Below are 10,725 nucleotides of genomic sequence, written 5' to 3'. Positions count from 1 at the left end.
AAAGCTGCTTTTCTGATAATAATACAGATTTTTGTCCAGGAACCATTAACAAATGTGTTAAGTCCTTGTGACAACTGATTAATTTTAGCTTAAGGTTATGAATACAAAACAATGAGTGTTGGTATGTAACATGCATTTTAATGATATCACACCAAAAGTAAAGATGAGAAAGTTAATTCAATTTGTTTTCTGTGAAAGGCCACGTCTCCTGAGATAAAAATTGTCCCTTAGGGCACCAATGCCTTCCTGGGCATGCTTCCCTTCTGCTGCCTCTCTGGCTCCTCATGTTTCTTGAGGGTGTGAGCATTTTTATTTAAAGACAAACAGGCTGTGTTACTTGGAATGAGGGCAGATGGGTGGAGCATAGCAGTGGAGGAAACCCCAGGCTTTTACAGTGAATGAAAAGTGTTTTTGCCCATGATGTCATCATTACTCCGGCATACTTTAAGTTATTTTAATATTTATATTTAAGTTAAAAATTAAAAGAAGTGGAATGGATATGGTCATTACTACTACATTTGCATATATACATGTACATATAAAAGCCAGTATATATATCTATGTGTGTATACACACACATGCACATATTTATGTACATACTCTTCCTGTGGAGGTGGAAGTTTCTGAGAAAGACTGTACATCATTTGGTCAAAGTTTATCCCTAGTATTTATAAGCAACATCTTGCCTTTCAGCAGGATTGAATCTTTTATAGCAGCAGGGCCCAGAACAGGGGCTTCACAAACTTGGAGCTCAATATGGATTTGTGGAACCAGTGGATCAATATTTGACTCTAGATATGTTGGCAAACATTCAGTGCATGACCCTTATGACCCATCCAGGGGGATTCAATAGGTTTTACAAACAAGAAAACAGATATTCAGGACACCGCTGTTTGTAGACTGAGCAGAAATTTCTTCATAAATAAATGTTCAGCTTTAAGTGTCACAGACTAACAGCAAAAGGGGGAGCTAAGTAAGATGTAATCAATCAGGTTATCAAAAATTACTTCAGTGTAAGTTATAATTGTGTATACAGAGCAAAAATTCTGTAATCTTTGACATTAGAGATATCACAAATCTGTATATTGAATAAATGGCAAACAATGAGTAAGGAAAAGATAAATGGAAGGTAAAAGAAAGGACAGTGGACAATAATCTGATTGCATTAGTGACAGTTCCTCAGCAGAGGAGAGATTTCTGTTAATGAGGATGTAAGCATTTAATCAGACTGCAAGGCTTCCAGAAGATGGGCTTAAAAGAGGAAAAATAGAGAGAGAGAAGTAAGGATGTTCTAGGGAGAACTTGATTCAAAGAAGCTAAATAAGAGTTAAGTGAAAATGCAGGACAAATGAGGAAAGTGGGTGGAGACATTGTATTTATGTCTCCATTGGGTGGAGACACTCACGTTCATAACCACGCTGCCCTCCTTCAGGTCCTATGTCATAATTTCGTATCTAGATTGCATTGTAAATGGGAAGGAAGTGTCTACCTTGGGGCCTTCCAAAAATATCTACTCTAAGTCAGGTTAAGGAGAGGACATCTGGGAGATGATGAGATGTGGCAGAAAGAACAGTGGAGTTAACTGCCCTGAGTTTGGGTTACTAACTTTAGGTTACTAACTAGCTATGTGGGGCAAAACAAGCTCCTTAACTGTAATGGGCTTGACTTTCCTTATCAGAAAAATAAAGATAATAAACTTATGGTAGCATGTGAGAAATCACTCTTCTAACTAGGAGGTGGCTGCCCAAATATAAACCATCTTCTCCTCTTTGAAGAATTCTTGGAAAGTTTGGTCAGGGAAGGCTATTGATAGAGGTCAAATTCAAGGTAGATCTAAACAGTGATCTCATGCTGATGAATATTTGAAAGTAATACTATTTCTGTCACTGTAACAACAATCACTTTCAAGAATCCCTAACTACTGAGAATTAAAATATAAAAACATAGATGAGCAAAGCTGGTAACTCATTCCCTGACAATTAAACCCAGATCTTAGCAAATAGTAGATCCTTTACTAACACTTATTAAAAAGAAAAAAAAACATACTTTATTTTTTAAATGAACTATAATTTACATATAGTAAAATCCACTCCTTTTTTGTGTACAAGTCTATTAAACTTACTGATTTAAATGCTGACATAAGGCAAGACATCTGTGCTGATATATCTATCCTTGTTTGCTCAGTCCCATAGTGACCATGGGACATAATTTGTGAGAATGTTTTGCAGGAAAGGAGAAAAGTCCATGATATCCATATAAAGCAAAATAACTGACACATCTCTGTCTCATTGGCCCCTGCTGAGGAATGACAGTAGCATTGATGATGAAGACGGATAATGAAGACAGGGGTTCATAGGTTCCTGCTTTATTATCCTTAACTAAGGCTGTCCATAGATGTGCATTTAATAACAAGGACCTCTGGAAATAACCCCAAATGGAAATGAGAGGAGAAGGGAAAAACATGTAGAAAATTGAACTTTCTAGACAGAATTATTGGCTTTCTAAAAATTGTTTGTAAAGTAAGTTTCTATGTATTTTACCATATTGTCTCCCAGTTTTATGACTGATTCTACAATATATCTCTTGTCTTGTGTTTATTTGACCTTCCCTTCCACCAAGCTATAAACATCACAGAAAAATGTACAAATCTGTTCAAAATGGCATCTAATGGGAAATAACCTTTTTATAAACTATTATTACCAATAATCAATCAAAGTCTCAAAAGATAAATTAAAGCTACCTCTTTGCCCATGTGACATAATAAACTCTGCAGTGAAGAACAGAAATACAGCTTAAGTGAAGAGAACACTCCTTAAAACCCCATGGCCTTCAACAGCTCCAGTCTGGAGACTGGACTCCCATGGCCTCCAACAGTTCCAGTTGGAGAAGCAAGGCTTGAATAGGAAAGGTGGAAATCATCAGATAACATTCAGCCAGTCCCTTCTAAACAGTGGAGGTAGAGGACAGTTAAGGCAGAGAGGGAAGAGGAAAATCTCAGTTTATAGAATATTTTCTAATAAAGGCTCAATTAAGAATATGCAATGACAGGTACACACAAGAAACAATAGTAAATGCATTTCCTAAGTTTGCATTTTGGGAAGCACCTAATTCACTAAGAATAATTTATGTACTGCTAAAATGTGCGTTCCCAGCCTTCAATTTGGCACCATAATAATCTCAGTGTCATCAGTTTGTTGCTACTGATAGTAATGAGTCGGGCCATTGAAGGAAAATGAAATACTCCCATTCTTTAAAAAAATTTTAAGCTGAAAATAGAAATAGTTTCCTTTACACTGCAGGGCAATTCTGTGGGAAAGAGAACAGTGCATAAGCCACCCACTCAAAGTAATTTCTCATCTATCTGCCTTGTGCCTGAATTTCTAAGCATCAGGGTCACTTTTTCCAGCCCCATGTTAAAGAAATAGACACAGAAAGAAAGTAATTCCATGGCAGAATGAAAGTGCTCTTCTCCAAAGCGAAATGATTTGTAGTAAACTACTTTTTACACTTGTTGGAGGTAGAAAAAATTAAAACTGTTGTAACCTACAGGAACCTGATTTTAATACAACTTGAGCTGAATAGAGTCTAGAAGACTTCTAAACAATTATTTTTGAATTATTTTCAGAATTGAGGTCTTTGCATTTCACAACCCTAACATGCTATTCTCATGGAAGTTCATAAGAATGTCAAAGCAAAGTTGCAGAATGCAGAGCCTATGCAGCTGTCTGTGACAGTCCCATCCAGACCTGTCTGGGTTCAAAGGAGACTGACTCACATACCTGGGCAATGTTGAAAGAGAATGATTTTAACCAGTTCAGATGGTTAGCTAAGTAGGTTTGTTAAAGAGTCAGTGAACACTGGGAGTATCAACAGGCCCTCTGAAATGTGTTGGGATTTTAATCTTATTTTTAATAATTATGGACATTTTCACATCATACTTTCAAGAACACAGTTGGCACCATGCTGTGAGGACAAGATACTCATTATCACTGACACCCTCCCCCCTGTTCTTGAACAGGTTTTTTCTCTTGAACACTCATTGAAGTGTTCAAGTTGAAGTTATTGACAAGTAAAACAATGAATGAGAATGTTTTAATTGCAGAGGTCTCATTTGTGTATAACAGCTGTGATTTTGAAAATCAATTCAACATCCATTATTTCACTTGACTCTCCCCAAAAGGGTGAATGATGCTCACAAGACAGATCATGGGATTGAGAATCTAGAGGGTTAGGAAAGTTCTCTCTGTTGCCTAGTGAATAGTAGTACTGGGACGGCGATGGTACCCACATTTCCTCTACCCTAATCTACTATTTTCCCTTCATCAACACTATCTCTTGGCCCTGCCTGACTCCTTTTATCAGCTATGTAGAAATAAGCATATATACATTTGTTATTTATTTGTTTATTTTTTGCATGCTTTTTGTTAAAATATTAAACCAAGTACCAAATAAGTTCACTTCTCCAGGAAGGAGAGGGGATAAGATCTCATACATTTTGCTCTTATTTTAGTCTGGGTCACTTCATGAAACTTGGATGACAGCATACTGTCACTTTTTGACAGCATCTGTATGGTATGGTTCAGACCTCTACCTCACTCCCACCATTCCAAACCAAATAACCCAGGTCCATTCCGCAGAGCCCTGCTTGTGTGCATCCTCCTCCCCTTGTCTCCTGGGACGTGGCTTCCTGTCCCACCCACAAACCCTCTGCAGACTTTCAAAAGGCATCTCCTTCCAGCCAGTTAATCAACACCCTGTCCCCCTACTGCAGTTTGGCTAGACTAAGTAGACAGTGTCACTATTAAGCTGCTGAGATTCAGACGCCATGTCACACATGCAGTTTCAGAAGAGTGGTTATAAGAGGGACAGCAGCCTCCCTGCCCGCTGACACTGTGATGCCTGGCCTTGTGGACAAGCAGCCTGGAATCTCATTAGCCTCTTTCCTGGATGCAGCATTGCATGTTAAGCATCTGTCTCCTCTGATTGCAGTTCTTAGCCTAGAGTCTTTGGGGAACATGCCTCTAGTCTAAGAGTCTTGTCACTACCCTAGTTCTCAACATGGCTTCAGGAAAGGCCTTTCACTCCTTTTCGTCTCTGTCCAATTTGAATATCACAAATTAGTATCACCTCATCTGCAACCAAGTTTTATCATTGTCCAATAAAATGTCTTTTCTGTTTATGTTCTCTTAACACAATCAGTTTTATATTTATCCTGGCTAAGACCTGGTGCAGATCTTATTTTGGCTTATTTCATGATGCTTACTTAGCCAGTGTGCATCCTATACCGGGGATCTCATTTACACTGAGGTTGCAGAACACATTTGGTCTAGCTTCCCACTCACGGGGTTCTCCTTGAGCTAGGTTATCTGAATGGTTGGTTTGTTAGTTAAGAAAGCTATATATCTTGTACATATCACTATTCTGTACTTGGGGCAGTTGGTTTCATTATACACCATTTTGGACCCTACTGGTAGCTGCTTAATAATTCTTAGGAAAATATGATAGCTATGTACATCTCAATTTATAAACTCTTCCACTGGCAAAAACTGTAAAGCAAAGAGGGAAAACCATTCCCATTACCCTATAAGGACTTTATTGCCCTCTATTTCTGTAGATCTTTGGGCCTCTTAAATTGGCTCCTGATTGTTCTATTAGCTGGAATTCATATTTTTGTTCCTCAATACTGATTCCATTCGATTAATATGTGAAGCACTTACTATATTTCTGGCACTGGCTGGAGTTTTAATTTTGCGGCCCCCAGGCTGGACAAGACTGTGGCCTGTAAAGAAGAGGCTTTGCTTGGCCTTGACACTCCATACAGTTTTGTTTAGTTTAGGTGGAAAGCATAATAATTATTTGATCAAAAAAACAACCACCACAATTGATGAATACTATTATTTAAGGCTGCTTTATGTGCCAGGATGGGGTTTGTTCGTGCGCACAAAACAATTCAGAATAACAAAAGCAGAGCTTTTAGTCTGCTGGAGGTTCAATGATAATTGAGGTGAGATGACAAGTTTCACTTTTGGAAGGAAAGATAGGACCAAAATAGCAATGGTCTTGAACATCAGAATATTTGTTAGATGATGAATAATCAATGCACCAAATACAGTGGCTCATACATAATGATTAATTAACTTAAAAATATATATGTTGGCTGATTGCCCCATGAATGATTTAGTTCAAGTACAACAATGATAACAGAGAAAGAACCCAGTATTTTAATCCCTGATAGATCTTAGTGGACTATCTGTAAGCTGCCTATCACATTTTTTAAAACTTATCCAAGGACTCTTTTTCAATGCTTTTTAGAGAGACAGGGAGGGAGAGAGGAAGGGAGAGAGAGAAACATATATGTGAAAGAAACATGAATTGGTTGCCTACCATGCACACCTGGACCAGGGATTGAACCTACAACCTAAGTATGTATCCTGAATGGGAATTGAACCAACAACCTTTCAGTTATGGGAGAATGCCTCAACCAACTGAGCCACACTGGCCAGGACACATTTTTTTAAGAAGAAAATATTAGACTAATAATGGTGGTATCTTCTTTATCATTGGTCATGACAAGTAACATATAAGACATCCTGAATTTCTGATTTATGATCGCAACAGCCCTGTGAAGCAGCGATTTCTATCACCAAGGCAGGTTCTGAGGCTCAGAGAAGTTAAGCAACTTGTGATGTGTGAAATTCATTGTAAAAGATGTGGTTGGGATTCAAACCCGGCCCACCATATTATACGTGTCGGTCTCTTTCTGCTCTGTACAAAGAACCCACTTAGGCTACATTCTTCTTCTAACCTGTGATCTAATGTGAGAGGAGAATGAATTCTGGGCCCAAGGGAGAATATTTTCTTATGTCCCTTAAAGGTACTTTCTAGGAATCTGTGGTTCAGCTCCTTCTCTTCACTGCCACACTGATGGCTCATGCTGCAATACTGTCAGGTTTCATGTATGTCACTTTGTGCAGATAAGAGTCCATGATGGTAGGACCATGTCTCCTTCACATTACTGTGTTTGGCTCCTGACATCATGCTTGGAACTTTGTAGGGAGTCACTGGTGTTTACTGAAGTCTTTTGAGTCATATCAGGCATTCACTGGGGGCAAGTATGATATGCTGTCTAGCTCATGAATTTACAGTGAGGTTCCAGGCTCCAGAGTGCCAGATGTTGTGCGATTTAGGGGTCCTCAGTTTTCTCTTCTGTAACTCTGCAGCTCATATCACTGTAGTGAAGACTGAATAAGGTAAGAAGATGAATGAAGCCACAATGCGCAGCACATACTGGACACAAAACCAAATATGTGCTCCCTTTTCTCTCCCTTTTCCCTTTGGTGCTAATTTTGAAGGTGACTTTGGGACATGAGTATTCTTTATAACCCAGGCATTCCAGTAACCCAGAGCCACCCTGTGTTTCATGTATTCTTGGTTATATGATAAGTGGCCTAAAGCCATTAATGATTCACTCATTGGTCTTAACAAGCTAATATGCCCCTAAAGGTGCTTTCATAACACAAGCAAGGGAAACAGAGGGTTGAACCATTTATTCTGTGAATTTGATTGATGTCGACAGGCAATCTGGACAGCTGAGGTCCAAATGCACACTCTTTTTCCCTTTTCCTTCATGGCAGGATTGATTTTGGCCTGAATCATCTGAATAATTGCCTTAGCTCCCCTAAGACATGTCTTTCACTTTGTGGGTGTAGACAGCTATAGAAAACAAGTATTATTTTAACCTCCTCAAGACATGGAAACTCTCAAACACAGAGAGGTTAATTGGTTTGACAAATGTCACACAGCTCCTCAATCGTGAAGCTGAGAGACAGCCTCCAGGTCTCCAAGCTACCCCTCCTCTCAACACATTAAAGAAAACCATTATAGCTGCTTAAGCATATCAGTGCTTTAAATAGAAATAATAACCTTTGCAGTCACACGTTTCTTCCCTTTTGGGTATAGAAATCATAGTCCAAAACTGTTTTAATAAGAAGGTAATCACATATAGAGAATTTTTACTATGTCCATTACCTAAATGCCACATATTCCTCTGTCTCAAACTTACACTTTGCATTTAGATAAAACAGACAATAGATGGTTGAAAAACAAACAAATGGAACAGGTTAAAGTCCTTATTTTTCTTTATCAAATAATAAATGATGTTCTTAGAAATCATGAAGTCATCATTAAATCAGTGTTTTAAAGCTCCTTATATGAACACAGTGCTCTACTGTAGAAAGACGCCCATTGATGTGCACTTCCCATAAGCATGAGTGGGATGCAGCCCTGGGAAAAGATCAATGCCTATGGTGTAAAGGACTAAAGTTTCTGCCCTGGCTTTGTACCAACTGACTGAGTAAGTCACCACAGCCCTTGAGGAATGGAAATTGTAGTATCCAGCTGGACTAACACTAATGGGTTTATTTAGAACCTAGTAAGATCATGTAAAGGAAATGACTTTCAAAATATTGAAGGACTATATGAATAAATTACTATAATCTTTTTTTATTTAGGGAAGAAGACAGAATCGTGATTAAGACAAGGCTGTATGTAAGCACCATACATATCTACATTTACAGTTGGAAATAACCCTTGGGACTGGTTCTTGTATTAGAGATTTCATTTATGTGGTGCATTTAACTTTAGGTTAGCAAATATGCCATACATTTTCAATATAACCTAATTATTTTGTGAGGCATTAGGGAACAAGTTATTACCCCTATTTTCTCTTTAGGTAATTTGAAGTCCATATAGGTAAGTTCATAATCAAGCTCAAAATCACACAGCAAGCTACTCTATAAGGATAGGATCTAACTATTGGCAGTAGGATTAGAATTGTCCTCTACAAACATAAATGTAAGATCATAGAGAAGAGGAGGAGTGTGTCATATTAAGCCACTGGTCTTCATTGTGTGGAGGAAGATGCTGAACTAAATGGAAGTCTCTAAATTACATGAAGATTTCAATCACAGTTGTATGTCTTCCACCCCCTCACAAGTAATTGAAAGTTTATGTGAACCACATTGTGTTCTACCTAGAGTATTGATTGCACTTTCTGGTGGGTTGTTTCACAACATTGGAGTACTATGGAATGTGGACAAAACTAGGCATGAGATAGGACTCGAGACACTTCAAATCTACTCTTAGTTTGGAGACTAATTTGCTCTGTGACTTTGAGCAAGTCACTGAATTTCCTTTAACTCTCCTGCATTTCAAATGTAAATAATATTAATTACCCTACTTACCTGAGAATGTACTAGGACAATATATGTTAATATAAATGTTACAATGCCATATAAATGCAAGATTTTTTCTATGACAATTTCTATGATAGCTATTATAAATAATGATAGCCTATATCATCAATCAATCAATCAAAATTTTCAGAACCACCTTAGCCATCCTCAGCCTCTGAGACCAGCCAACACCATTTTTGGAATTTAACTCCTCATTGCCAAACAACCATGAGCTCCCTAATTTGTCAGAATTTCTTCACTGATGTGGAGGCTGTGGTCAATTGCCCGGTCAACTTACATTTGCAGGCCTCCTACACCTACCTCTTTCTGGGCTTCTATTTCAATGGGGATGACATGGCTTTGGAGGGTGTGGGCCACTTCTGTGGTTGGCCAGGAGAAGTACAGAGCACCCAGCATTTCTTAAATATGCAAAACCAGCACAGTGGTCTTGTTCTCTTTCATGATGTGCTGAAGCCTTCCCAAGAGGAGTGGAGAAAACTCTGGATACCATGGAAGCAACCTTGGCCTTGGAGAAGAACCTGAACCAGGCCCTTTCGGATCTGCCTGCCCTGGGTTCTGCCGGCACAGACCCTCACCTCTATGACTTCCTGGAGAACCACTTCCTGGGTGAGAAGGTAATACTCATCAAGAATGTGGGTGACACCTGACTAACCTCCACAGGCTGGCTGCACATCAGGCTGGGATAGGCAAGTATCTCTTCAAATGGCTCACCCTCCAGCCTTTGGAGCCCAGAGGCCTTTGAGGGGCCCCTCTGCGTTCCCCTGGTGTCTGGCTTCAGACTAAACCTCTCTCTGAAACCAGTAGGCACCCTTTTAACCATCCTGGAACCCTCTCCCATACATTGAACCAAATGAAAACAATAACACTTTTTGCAGAAAAAAAAGAGTAAACTAAGAATAATACTGAATGGAAGAATCAAAGACTCCTAATTTCAGGAGTCCTAGCAATGCAAAATATCTTAACCTGGGTTCGAGAGCCCTAGGCAGGGGGAAGATTTATAGATGAGATCTACGGAACCTATAATACTCTCCCCAAATGTGGATTGCACAATTGTGTGTATGAGTGTGTTTTTCACAGCTGAGATTAACTTTCTGTCAGATGCCTAAGTTGGTATATGCCACAAAACTGCTAAAGAGTTCCTGAAAGTTCACATATGCAGCTTTGTTACATGAGAAATTATTTTATCATGTTATTACTGCATTTAGGGAACCTTTTTAATTAATTACATCTAATTTGCATCATATGTTTCAAGTACATGCATTTACCATATTTTAACAATGTTGACTGTTCATCTGCCTTCCTTGGGTTTGTGGCCCAGGCCCAGTCTGACTGTAGGCACTCAGCAAAGACTGTGCAAGTGAAAAATGTATCTGAATCCATCACGTCATACATCCAACTGAAGCTTTTTTGCCCCAACCGTAGTGAAAACACAATGCTTATTATTTCATAAAGATGATCTCTTCTGCTACAT

At 38.8% G+C, this 10,725-nt stretch overlaps 1 pseudogene; it reads left to right on the top strand.

Annotated features, from left to right (window-relative positions):
• Positions 1-9,461: 9,461 nt before the first annotated feature.
• Positions 9,462-9,996, top strand: LOC119056147 (ferritin light chain-like; annotated as a pseudogene).
• Positions 9,997-10,725: the final 729 nt, after the last annotated feature.

Source organism: Artibeus jamaicensis, unplaced genomic scaffold (genome assembly GCF_021234435.1).
Source record: "Artibeus jamaicensis isolate MK-2021 breed Jamaican fruit bat unplaced genomic scaffold, CSHL_Jam_final contig_354, whole genome shotgun sequence".
NCBI lineage: Eukaryota > Metazoa > Chordata > Mammalia > Chiroptera > Phyllostomidae > Artibeus > Artibeus jamaicensis.
The sequence above is the reverse complement of the archived record's forward strand: the minus strand, read 5'-3'. Positions and strand labels throughout refer to the sequence as shown.